The 12165-nt window shown below is 44.1% G+C and overlaps 1 pseudogene across 1 annotated transcript; it reads left to right on the forward strand.

Annotated features, from left to right (window-relative positions):
* Positions 1-11169: 11169 nt before the first annotated feature.
* On the forward strand, positions 11170-11672 carry LOC308267317 (large ribosomal subunit protein uL11-like; annotated as a pseudogene). Its single transcript has one exon. The product of its transcript is annotated as a large ribosomal subunit protein uL11-like (transcript).
* Positions 11673-12165: the final 493 nt, after the last annotated feature.

Raw genomic sequence — 12165 nt, forward strand, 5'->3', positions numbered from 1 at the left:
AAAATAGGGCTGGAGGTGTCGCTCAAAGGTAGAATACCCCTGGATTCCATCCCCAGTACTGCAAAAATAATAATAATAAGCTATGGTAATTAACTATTACAGATTGCCATAGATAAAGCCCTTAGTAGGAGACGGGCGTGGTGGTGCAGGCTTGTAATCCCAGCATTTGGGAGGCTGAGACAGGAGGATCGTGGTTCGCAGACAGCCTCAGCTACTTAGTGAGGCCCTCTGCAACTCAGTGAGACCTGGTTTCAAAATAAAGAAAATACGGCAGGGGGGTATAGCTCTGAGGTCGAATGCCCCCGGGTTTCATCCCCAGACCCGCAAAAAAAAAAAAAAAAGCCCTTAGTAGGGGGAATAAAGTAAGAGACCACCATATTCTTTAGCTCTAATCAGAAACTAACTCTCTGGCATCTTCTCACTCTACGCCAGGACCCTGGTAAGCCGGCCAGATGAATAGAAGAGCTTAGATACCAGAAAGATATTTGAACATCAGTGCTCACTGTCTAACAAAAAGCAACAGTGATAAGAGGAAAGGGAGCCGGGCATGGTGGCACACTCCTGTAATCTCAGTACTTGGGAGGCTGAGACAGGAGGATCACAGGTTCAAAGCCAGCCTCAGCAACCTACTGAGACCTATTTCAAAATAAAAATAGGGCTGACCATGTAGCTCAGAAGTAGAAGGCCACTAAGTTCAATCCCCAGTACTATAAAAAAGAAAAAAAAAAGGAAAGGATAATAAGTTATTAGACAAATGGATTATAGCATGGAAAATTATAATGGTAATTAGAATATATTTGTCATAGCTACAAGTAGCTAGAGTAGATAGCTTTCCAGAATATACTCCCAACCCACAATGATTCTTTTATTATTTATTTACTTACTTACTTATTTGAACCCATGGGCATTCTTCCTCTGAACTATACCCCAGCCCTATTTTTTGTGTGTGTATGTGGCACTGGGGATAGAACCCAGGAGCATTCTACCTTCGAGCAACAACCCCAGCCCTATTTTTTTATTCTCTAATTTGAAACAGGGTCTCACTGAGTTGCAAAGGGCCTCACTAAGTAGCTGAGGCTGTCCACGAACCACTATCCTCCTGTCTCAGCCTCCCCAATGCTGGGATTACAAGCGTGCGCCACCACGCCCGGCCCCCAAGAACCTTCTAAAAATTATTTTTTTATTTTGAAACAAGGGCTCACTAAGTTGATGAGAGCCTCGCGAAGATGCTGAGGTTGGCCTCAAACCTTCCATCCTCCTGTTTCAGCCTCTCAAGTATTAGGATTACCGGCATGTGCTACCACATCCAACTCCAGTGTCTTCCTTGTGTTGACGCCAGTACTTGGATTAAGGGGCCACCCTACTTCAGTGTGGCCCCTCGGTTCTAGCTATACCTCCAATGATATGATCTCCAAATAAGCTCACATTCTGAGCTGGGGGTGGTGGGGGGTAACGGCTCACATGTGTTTTCTTTGGGGGGGTCACACTTCATAGCAGGCATGTAGCCCACGTTGTGCCACAGTTCACGCTCTGGGATTTTGGAATTGAGAATGGGATTTTAGTTACAAAGAGAAGCTGAAGCTCAGCGCTCTTCATTCTACAGACTAAATAGCAAAGCAGGTCAATTTGCAGTGGAGGGGAGGTGGGGAGGCGGATCAAAGAGGCAGAAAAAGAAGGTTGCTGGCCGGCGCTTTCCTCTGGTCTGAACCTTTCTGCAGCTCTGCTGCTGTCCTGCGTGGGTGCCCTGAGATGCCCACAGTGCTCACAGTGGAGCCTGCTTTGTTTGCTTAAGGAAGCTCAGCTTGGTTTCTCTTGGTTTTAAGCAAAGATAATAGAAAAGCTGAAATTGGAGTCAAACACCATATTAGTTTTCTATTGCTACTGTGTCAGCTTACTGCAAACTTCATGCATGCAAAGGACAAGCCGAATTTATTTTTCAGTTCTGTAGATCCAGAAGTCTGGTGTGGGTCTTAGTGGGCAAAAATGGAGCTGTCAGCAGAGCTGCTTTCCTTTCCGGAGGCTCCAGGGAGAATCGTTTCCTTACCATTTTGATTTCTTGAAGCCTCCTCCCTTCCTTGGTTGGTGGCCCCCTTCCTCTACCCTTAGTGCCAGCCATGGCAGAGCTGGTCCCTCTTACACTACTCTCTGCAGCCAGGAAAGGTTTTCCACTTTTGAGGACATGTATGATTCGATTGGGCCAATCTTAATAACCCAGGCTACTCCCCCAGCTCAGGGCTCTTTTGTGGTGAGGGTGGGGGTTAAACCCAAAGACGCTCTGCCATTGAGCTACATCCCCAGTCCTTTTTATTTTTATTTTTCCCCCTCTGGTACTGGGGATTGAACCCAGGGGCATTCTACCTCTGAGCTATATCCCAGCCCTATTTTATTCTTTGAAACATCCTGCTAGGCTGATGAGAATCTTACTACTTGCTGAGGTTATCCTTGAATCTGCAATCCTTCTTTCTCAGCCTCCCAAGTACTGGAATTATAAGCATGTGCCACCATGCCTGGCCCTTTTTCTCACTAACTTACTCGGGCTCCTCCTTCCAACCTTCCAAGTGTCTGAGCACTGTTTATTTTTTCTTTTTCTTTATTTTTTTTCTTTCTTTTCTTTTTTTCTTTTTTTCTTTCTTTCTTTCTTTCTTTTTTTTTTTTTTTTTTTTCCTTTTGGTGGTGGTGCTGGGGATTGAACCCAGGAGCCAGAAACATTCTACTTCTGAACTACACCCTTACACCCCCAGGCCTATTTTATTTTATTTTTTTATTTGGGAATAGGGGCCTGCCAAGTTGGTGAGGGCCTCACTAAGTTGCTGAGGCTGGCCTCGAACCTGCAACCCTCTGTCTCTTTTCCTTACACAATCGCTCCCCTTCATTTGAACCAGTCAGTCTGAAGCCCTCGCCTACTGAAGTTCTTTTTGAGGAACACAGGGTCAACTCTGTCAGATTCAAGGACCTTTATTTAGCTTCCTTCTTAGAACTAAAGTTTTAACTATTCCATTAAATGAGGACATACTCCCAAAAGGCCTGATTCTGGACAAAATGGGATGAAATGTGTATTCATTCCCTACTAAAGAATTGCATTTACTGAAATGTAATTACTGGTAAAAGGCAATTAAAAAAGAAATTGAAATCTCCTCTGACCTGAGTCTAGGGTGGATATCTTGCTAAAGGGTTGTTTCTGGCAGGGGCTGTAAGGTCTAGGCGAAATGGACACCTACAGGAAGCCAGGTAAACTCAGGCATTCTCTCAATAAGAACAGTGTCTCTGGTGCCATTCTCAAACCCCAGAGAGAACACACCAAGTTCCTGCCCTCTCACATTTACACTCTACTAGAAGAGGCAGATTTATATAAGGTAAGTATCTGTTATATCGTAGACATTATATATACTGTTAAGTCAGCTAGAGATACAGGCTATGAACAAAACTCTACATTACCTGCTTTAGTTTTGTTCATAGCCTGTAAAAAGGGCTAGTAAAAAGGGCTAGATCCAGGCGTGGTGGTGCACACTTGTAATCCCAGTACTTAGGAGGCTAAGACAGGGAGCTCATGTCCAGCCTCAGCCACTTAGTGAGACTCCCCCTACAATTTAGTGAGACTCTGTTTCAAAATAAAAAATAAACTGGATGTGGTGGTGCACACTTGTAATCCCAGTACTTGGGAGGCTGAGATAGGAGGGTCATGGGTTTGTGGCCAGCCTCAGTTATTTAGTGAGGCCCCCAGCAACTTAGTGAGACCCTGTTTCAAAATAAAAGAATAAAAATTAGAACTGGAGGTATAGTTTAGAAGTAGAATGTCCCTGGATTCAATCCCCATTACTGTAAAAAATAAAATAAATAAAATACAATAGGGCTGAGGGTATAGCAGAGAGGTAGAAAGCCTTTAGGTTCAGGCAGGCGTGGTGGCGCACGCTTGTAGTCCCCGCACTTGGGAGGCTGAGACAGGAGGATCGCACAGGTTCGAAGCCAGCCTCAGCTACTGAGTGAGGCTCTCAGCAACTTAGTGAGACCCTGTTTCCAAATAAAATATAAAATAGGTCTGAGAGTATAGCCTGGAGGTAGAAAGCCCCTGGGTTCCACCCCCAGTACCACCAAAAAAAGAAAAGAAAAGAAAGCCTTTAGGTTCAATCCTCAGTCCGACAATAAAATAAAATAAAATAAAATAAAATAAAATAAAATAAAAAAGAGCAGCAAGTAGGGTAGCTTGGCAGTAAAATGCCCCTGGATTCAATTCTCCGTACCCAAAACAAGACAAAAAATGAAGCAGGCCAAGATAGAGGGAGCGCTATTCTGGATGAGGTATTTTAAAAAGATGCTTTAATGTCTTTAAAGAAAATTCTTTTTGCTTTAAAAATCATTTTAGACTTAGAGGGAATTGCAGAGAACTCTCTAGGGAAGTCTCCAGAACTTTTGTCTCGACCTCCCCCAGTGTTGACATCTTATACAATTATAGCCTGGCACAATCCAGAGCTTATTCAGATTTTACCAATGATACCTGCATTTATTTGCATGTGCATGCATAGTTCCATGTAATTTTATCACGTGTGTATCACTGCATAATCACCACTACAATCAAAGTGCTCAACAGTATAAGTGAATCATATCTCCATAAAACTGTTATTTAAAAATGCTCATGCCTAACATGGTGGCGCACACCTGTGATCTCAGTACTTGGGGAGTGAGACAGGATCACAGTTTTGAAGACAGCCTCGGCAACGAGCGAGACTCCCAACAACCTAGCAAGACCCTGATTCAAAACAAAACAAAAAAAATTTAAAGGGGTTTGAGGTGTGTAGTTTGGAGGTAGAAAACCTCTGGGTTCAATCCTCAGTAAGTAACACACACACACACACACACACACACACACACACACACACACACACTTCACCAGTATTGGTAGCACATGCCTGTAATTCCAGTATTTGGGACGCTGAGACAGGAGGATTGCAGGTTCAAGGCCAGTCTTAGCGATTTAGTGAGACTATCAAAACAAAGAAGTCCCTGTTTCAAAATAAAAAAAGGCTAGGGTGTAGCCAATGGTAGATAGCACATTATGTTTAATCCCCAGTACCAAAACCAGCTCAGCCCAGTGTGGTGGTTCATGTCTGCCTGTAACCTCAGCGACTTGCCTGTAACCTCCCCTTGCTCAGAGGCAAGAGGATCGCACAGTATGAGGCCAGCTTGGTGACTTAGACTGTTGGAATCCCAGTACCTGGGAGGCTGAGATAGGAAGATAGCAAGTTTAAGGCCAGCTTTAGCAACTAGCAAGACCCTGTTTAAAAAAAGTAATAAAATTAGCTAGGAGGGACGGAGTTCTGAGTAGAACACCTCTGAGTTCAATCCCCAGTATTACAAGAAAACAAAAATAAAAATGAATAAATAAATAAATTGGACTTTTGGTAGTAGAGTGCCCCTAGGTTCAATCCCCAGTACTGACAAAAAAAAAAAAAAAAAAAAAAAAAAAAATTAGGCTAGGGGTATACTCAGTGGTAGAGTACTTGCCAAGCATGTAGGAAGTCCTGGGTTTCATTCCTGGAACTGCAAAAATAATAAATAAATAAATAAATAAATAAATAAGCAAAAAATCTCAACTTTACCATCATCACAAGATACTCTGGTATTATCCCTTTATAACCACACCCATCTTATTACCATCACTAACCCTGGCAACCACTAATCTGTTCTTCATCTTATAATTATGTTATTTCATGAATACTACAGAAATGAAATCTTACAGTCGGTATCCTTTTGAGACAGTCCTTTTTCACCTAGCATGATTCCTTTGAGATCCAGCCAAGTTTTTAGGTATATCAATAGCAAGTACCTTTTTATTTCTGAGTAGTGTTCTATGCTATGGATGAACCATAGTTTGTTTAACCACTCATCCATTAAAGGACATTTGGTTCATTTCCAGTTTGGAGCTATTACAAATAAAACTGCTGTGAACATTTGTATACAAGCTGCTGCGTGAAAATAAATCTTCATTTCTCTTGGGTAAATGCCCAAGAGTGTGATTGCTGGATCTTATGGTTTTTGGAAACTGACACCCCGTATTCTAGAGTGACTGTGTTATTTAGTGTCCCTAGCAATGTATGAGTGTTTGCAGCCTTGCCAACATTTGGCGTTAGTCACTATTTTGTGTGTGCATGGAGGCAGAGGGGGTGCTGAGGACCAAACCCAAGACCTCCTGCATGCTAAGCAGGCACTCTACTGCTGAGCTATACCTTCGGCCCAGATCTAGCCATTAAGACAAGTGGTAATATCTCTTTGTGGCTTAGTTTACATTTCTCTAACGCCTAACTATAGTGAGTACCTTCTCTGTATTTATATGCCATCCACATATTCTTTCTTTGTTCTCCTTCTTACTTTTTCTATTTTCTTTCAGATGGGCCCTCACTATATTGCTCCAGGCTGGTCTCAAGTCATGAGCTCAAGTGATCCTTCTGCCTTAGCCCCCCAAGTAGCTGGGACTATAGGCATGAACTGTCACACCTGGCTCTTATATATTCTCTTTGATGAGCTGTTTATGCATGTCTTTTGCCCATTTTCTAATTGGATTGTTTGTTTTATTAAATGCCAGTTTGCAAGATATATATATTCCATATACAAAGCCATTTTGAACATGTAATTTGCAAATATCTTCTCCTGGTATATAATTTGTCTGTCTGTGTGTGTGTCTTGTTAGGGACCAAACTCATGCTAGGTAAATGCCCTACCACTGGGCTACATTCCCAATTTTTTTTTTCCAGTACTAGGGATCACACCAAGGTTCTTGCACATGCTGGGCAAGTGCTCTACCCCTGAGCCTCAGGCTTCTCCCTGCTCCTTCTGTTTATTTTTGTGTCTTTTGTAGAGCAAAAGTTTTTTTTTTTTTTTCTGATGAGGTTTGTTCATCAACATTCTCTTTTCTGGGTGGTACTTTTGGTGTCAAGCCTAAGAACTCTGCGTTTGATAAGTCCTAAAGATTTACTCCTATTTTTTTTTTTTTGTGTGTGTGTGTGTGTTGTGGTACTGGAGAATTTGATCCCAAGGACATCCTACCACTAAGCTATATACCCCAGCGCTCACTTATGCTCGCCTTCTCTCTCTCTCTCTCTCTCTCTCTCTCTCTCTCTCTCTCTCTCTCTCTCTCTCTTTGTGGGTCTGGGGTAACCCAGGGGCATTCTACCTTTGAGCTACACCCCCTGCCCTATTTTTTATTCTTTTCTTTTATTTTATTTTATTTGTGGTACCGGGGTTCCTGGAAGCCCTTCTACCTCCGGGCTACACTCCCAGACCTATTTTTATATTTTATTTGGAAACAGGGTCTCTTAAGCCAGCACTGTTGGCTTTGAACCTGCGCGATCCTCCTGTCTCCGCCTCCCAAGCACGGGGATTACAAGCGTGCGCCACCACGCCCGGCCGAAAATTGAAAAATTTTTTAAAATCAAGAACATCCAGGCATGGTGGTGCACACTTGTAATCCCAGCATTTGGGAGACTGAGACAGGAGGATCGCGGCTCACAGACAGCTTCAGCTACTTAGTGAGACCCTTTGCAACTCAGTGAGACCCTGTTTTCCAAATAAAGAATAAAAAATAGGGCTGAGGGTGTAGCTCACAAGTAGAATGCCCCTGGGTTCTATCACCAGTACTGCAAAAAAAAAAAAAAAGAAAGAAAAAAAAAAGAAAATCAAGAACAATATTTAGAAAAACTTGTTTTCAAGAATAGTGACGTTTCATAGCAAATCCAAAGAGTTACTGATGTCTTCACCCTGAAGACACCAAGTTTTCTAAGTTCATCTCCATCATAAACACTCAACAGGGCCACAATTCACCCTCCTGAGCCTCTTGTCCTTCTGACAATGACATTTAATTGTTTGAGAAACTATTACTAATAACCAAAAGAAAAGTATTTTGCATTAGTCAGATTTTTGTGGCTCTGACAAAATACTTGAGAAAAACCGGGGTTTTGCTAGGTTGCTGAGTCTCACTATATAGCTGAGGCTGGTCGTGAACCTGCGATCCTCCTGTCTCAGCTTCCCAAATCCTGGGATTACAGGTGTGCACCACCACGCCCTCTTTTTTTTTTTTTTTTTAAATTGTGAAACAGCCGGGCGTGGTGGCACACGCTTGTAATCCCCGCGCTTGAGAGGCGGAGACAGGAGGATCGCGCAGGTTCGAAGCCAGCCGCGCACGCTGGCTTAGGAGACCCTGTTTCCAAATAAAAATATAAAATAGGTCTGGGAGTGTAGCCCAGAGGTAGAAGGGCTTCCAGGAACCCCAGTACCACACACAAAAAAAATAATAAATAAATAAATAAATAAATAAATTGTGAAACAGAGTCTTGCTAAGTTACCATGCACTGGCCTTGAATCTTGGGTCCTCCTGTCTCAGCCTCTCAACCCAGCTTAGGAAGGATTCCTTTAGGCTCATGGCTTCCATGGTCACAGTGGGGATCATGTGGTGGATCAAACCTTCCCAGAGAACAAGAGGAGCTGCAGACAAGTGATAGTGTCCAAAGGAACACCTGCAAGGACTCTCCTCAACTCGTTCCCCCTCCCACGCTTTCCACAGCCTCCAACAGTCCACTCAGCTAAGAATCTGTCTGTGGATGGAGCCTCTGATGAGCTCCGAGCCCTCGTGATCCCACCACTTTCCAGAGCCCCACCTCTGAGCACTGCTGTACTGGGAACCAAGCTTCCAACACAGCCTCTGGGGGGCCTTCCAAACCCCAGCCATCACAGACAGTAACACTGCAGGCTGACCTCAGTTCAGTCTAGAATTTGTGCAAATTCTCTTTATTATCCAGACAGTGGCGCAGAAGCCAGACAAGGGGCTGAGATGTGGAATCTAAACGTTCTGTGGAAATCCTGCCACCAGTGCTTGCTGGCCAGGCCCAGGGACAGGGCTCAGGAATCCTTGGAACTGTCAGCTCCAAGGTTCTCATAGAAACTGTGTGAAAGGCAGCGGCATAGGGAACCAGTTTAGGGAAAATTGATATCTTTGTGTGTGTGTGTGTGGTACTGGGGGTAGAATCCAGGGGCTTTTCTACCTCTGGGCTACACTCCCAGACCTATTTTATACTTTATTTTGAAAACAGGGTCTCACTAAGTAGCTGAGGGTGGCTTCGAACCTGTGATCCTCCTGTCTCAGCCTCCCCAGTGGTGAGATTACAAGTGTGCGCCACCACGCCCAGCTAGAAATTGATATCTTTGCTACATTAAATCTAATCCATGAACACAAGATGTCTCTCAGTTTAGAATACCTTTGATTTCTTTCATTAGCATTTAACATTTTTCATCATATATATGTTGTATATGTTTTGTTAGATTTTTTTTCTGGGAGTACTAGGAATAGAACTGAAGGACACACTGGCTCTGAGCTATATCCTCAGCCCTTTTTATATTATTTTGGGACAGGGCCTCACTAAGCTGCCCAGGCTGACCTTGAACTTTCTGTCCTCCTGCCTCAGTCTCCCAAGTAGCTGGGATTACAGGAATTACCCAGCTTGTTCCGTTAGACTTCTATTTGTAAGGAATGGCTTCTCTAGGAAGGCTGTTTGGCCCTGCGTGAAGTGGGGCCATAAAAGTGTGAGTGTGAAGGTCCCAAGGCAGGTGCTGGCTTGAAGTTTGTAAGGACCAGTGAAGAGAACAGAATTGTGAGGTGGTGTGAGCCAAAAAAGAACGGCAGCGGCCAGTGTTAGTGGTGCACGCTTATAATCCCAGTACTTGGAAGGGTGAGATGAGAGGATCATAGATCTGAGGCCAGCCTTAGCAATTTAGCGAGACCATCAGCAACTTAGTGAGAACCTGTTTCAAGAAAAAAGGGCTGGGGATGTATCTTGGGCTCAATCCCCAGATGATGATGATCAAGAAGGAGGAGGAGGAGGAGGAGGAGGAGGAGGAGGAGGAACTGGAGGAGGAGGAGGAGGAGGAACTGGAGGAGGAGGAGGAGGAGAAGGAGAGGTACCAAGTGAGATCCAGGTGGGTGCCAGGGGTCAATAGGGTCTCAGTGAAGTTCTGATGAGAAATTAGAATTTTACTCTAAGTGTGACGGGATGCCATCAGAGAGTTTTGAACAGAAGAATGATGGGATCTGACACATGTTAGAAGGATGGCCCTGGCACCTGGGTGGAGAACACATTATAAGAGAATAGGGCGAAACAGGAAGCTGTGTTAGGAAGCTCTTGGCGTGGCCCAGGGGACAGATTATAGTAGCTCGGATGAAGGTGACATCCGTGGAGGGGATGAGGGGTGGAGTCCAAGCATATTCTCAGGTGTGCCTGTTAGGATTTGTGGACGACTGGGTGCAGGATGCTAGAGAAGAGAACCAAGGTTTGGCCTGGGTGAATGGTGGTGCTATTTACTGAGAAGAAGAGAACTACTCTGTGTGTGTGTGTGTGTGTGTGTGTGTGTGTGTGTGTGTGTGTGTGTTGGTTTTGGGCAGTGCTAGAGGTCAAGTGTTCTACCACTGGCTACATCCCCAGCCCCAGAACTACATTATAAAAACAACTGTCACGCCGGGCGTGGTGGCGCACGCTTGTAATCCCCGCGCTTGGGAGGCTGAGACAGGAGGATCGCACAGGTTTGAAGCCAGCCTCAGCTACTGAGTGAGGCTCTCAGCAACTTAGTGAGACCCTGTTTCCAAATAAAATATTAAAAAGGTCTGGGATTATAGCCTGGAGGTAGAAAGCCTCTGGGTTCCACCCCCAGTACCACCAACAAAACAAAACCAAAAAACAACTGTCACTACCCAGAAAGGGCCTGAAACCTGATATCCCTGTGTGCATCACCGACTGGCCTTTCCCAAACATTCTAGAATGTGGCGATGGCCTGGACTTCCAAGGAACCACTGAGATGGCCCCAGATGAAGGGTGTCGGAAGGGAAAGAAGAGGTAAATGAAACCAATGGCACAAAGCACTTGAGACAAAGCCCCTCCATGTTACTTCACAGTTATCCTCATTAGGCTCCTTGTAGCTAAATAATATTTTTCTTCTAATTGTGGTAAAGTACACATAGCATAGTATTTATTGTTTTAACCAGTTGTAAGTTTACAATCCAGTAGCATTAAATAGACAGTGTTGTGTAATCATCCCCACTCTCAGAACCCCAGGCTCTGTCATTTTTTTTTTCCCAGCAAAAATTCTTTTTTTTACCGAATCCGGGTTCATCCGACACCAGCCGCCTCCGCCATGCCTCCCAAGTTCAACCCCAACGAAATCAAAGTCGTGTACCTGAGGTGCACCGGTGGCGAGGTCGGCGCCACGTCTGCCCTGGCCCCCAAGATCGGCCCCCTGGGTCTGTCTCCAAAAAAGGTTAGTGATGACATTGCCAAAGCGACCGGTGATTGGAAGGGGCTGAGGATCACAGTGAAGCTGACCATTCAGAACAGACAAGCCCAGATTGAAGTGGTGCCTTCTGCCTCTGCCCTGATCATCAAATGATGCCCTCAAGGAGCCTCCCAGAGACAGGAAGAAGCAGAAAAACATTAAACACAGTGGAAATATCACTTTTGATGAGATCGTCAACATTGCCTGACAGATGAGACAACCGCTCTTTAGCCAGAGAGCTTTCTGGCACCATCAAAGAGATCCTGGGGACTGCCCAGTCGGTGGGCTGCAATGTTGACGGTCGCCACCCTCATGACATCATAGATGATATCAACAGCGGCACAGTGGAGTGCCCAGCAAGTTAAGATAAAAAGGAAAATCTATCAATAAAGGATCATCTGGAAACCAAAAAAAAAAAAAATTTTTTTTTTTTTTTTTTTGCGATATTGGGTATTGAGCCCAGGAGCATTCTACCTCCAAGCTACACTCCCAGCCCTACTTTTTTTTTTTTTTTTTTTATTTTGAAACAGGGTCTCACTAATTTACCAAGGGCCTCACTAAGTAGCAGAGGCTGGCTGCGAACCCGCAATCTTCTGTCTTAGCCTCCCAAGTAATGGGATTACAAGCATGGCTCCCAGCAAAAATTCTGTACCTACTTTATAGTAATTCCTTTTTCTACCTCCCTACTCCCATCCCGGAAACCTCTATTTTACTTTCTGTCTCTATGGATTAACCGATTTCAGGTACCTCATATAAGTGGATTCATTCAATATGTGCCCTTCAGTGTACATCTTATTTCACTAATATAAGTTTTCTTCTGTCCATCTTATATCATATATCAAATTTTCGTTTCTTTTT

This window comes from Muscardinus avellanarius (assembly GCF_963383645.1).
Source record: "Muscardinus avellanarius genome assembly, chromosome: 9".
Lineage (NCBI taxonomy): Eukaryota > Metazoa > Chordata > Mammalia > Rodentia > Gliridae > Muscardinus > Muscardinus avellanarius.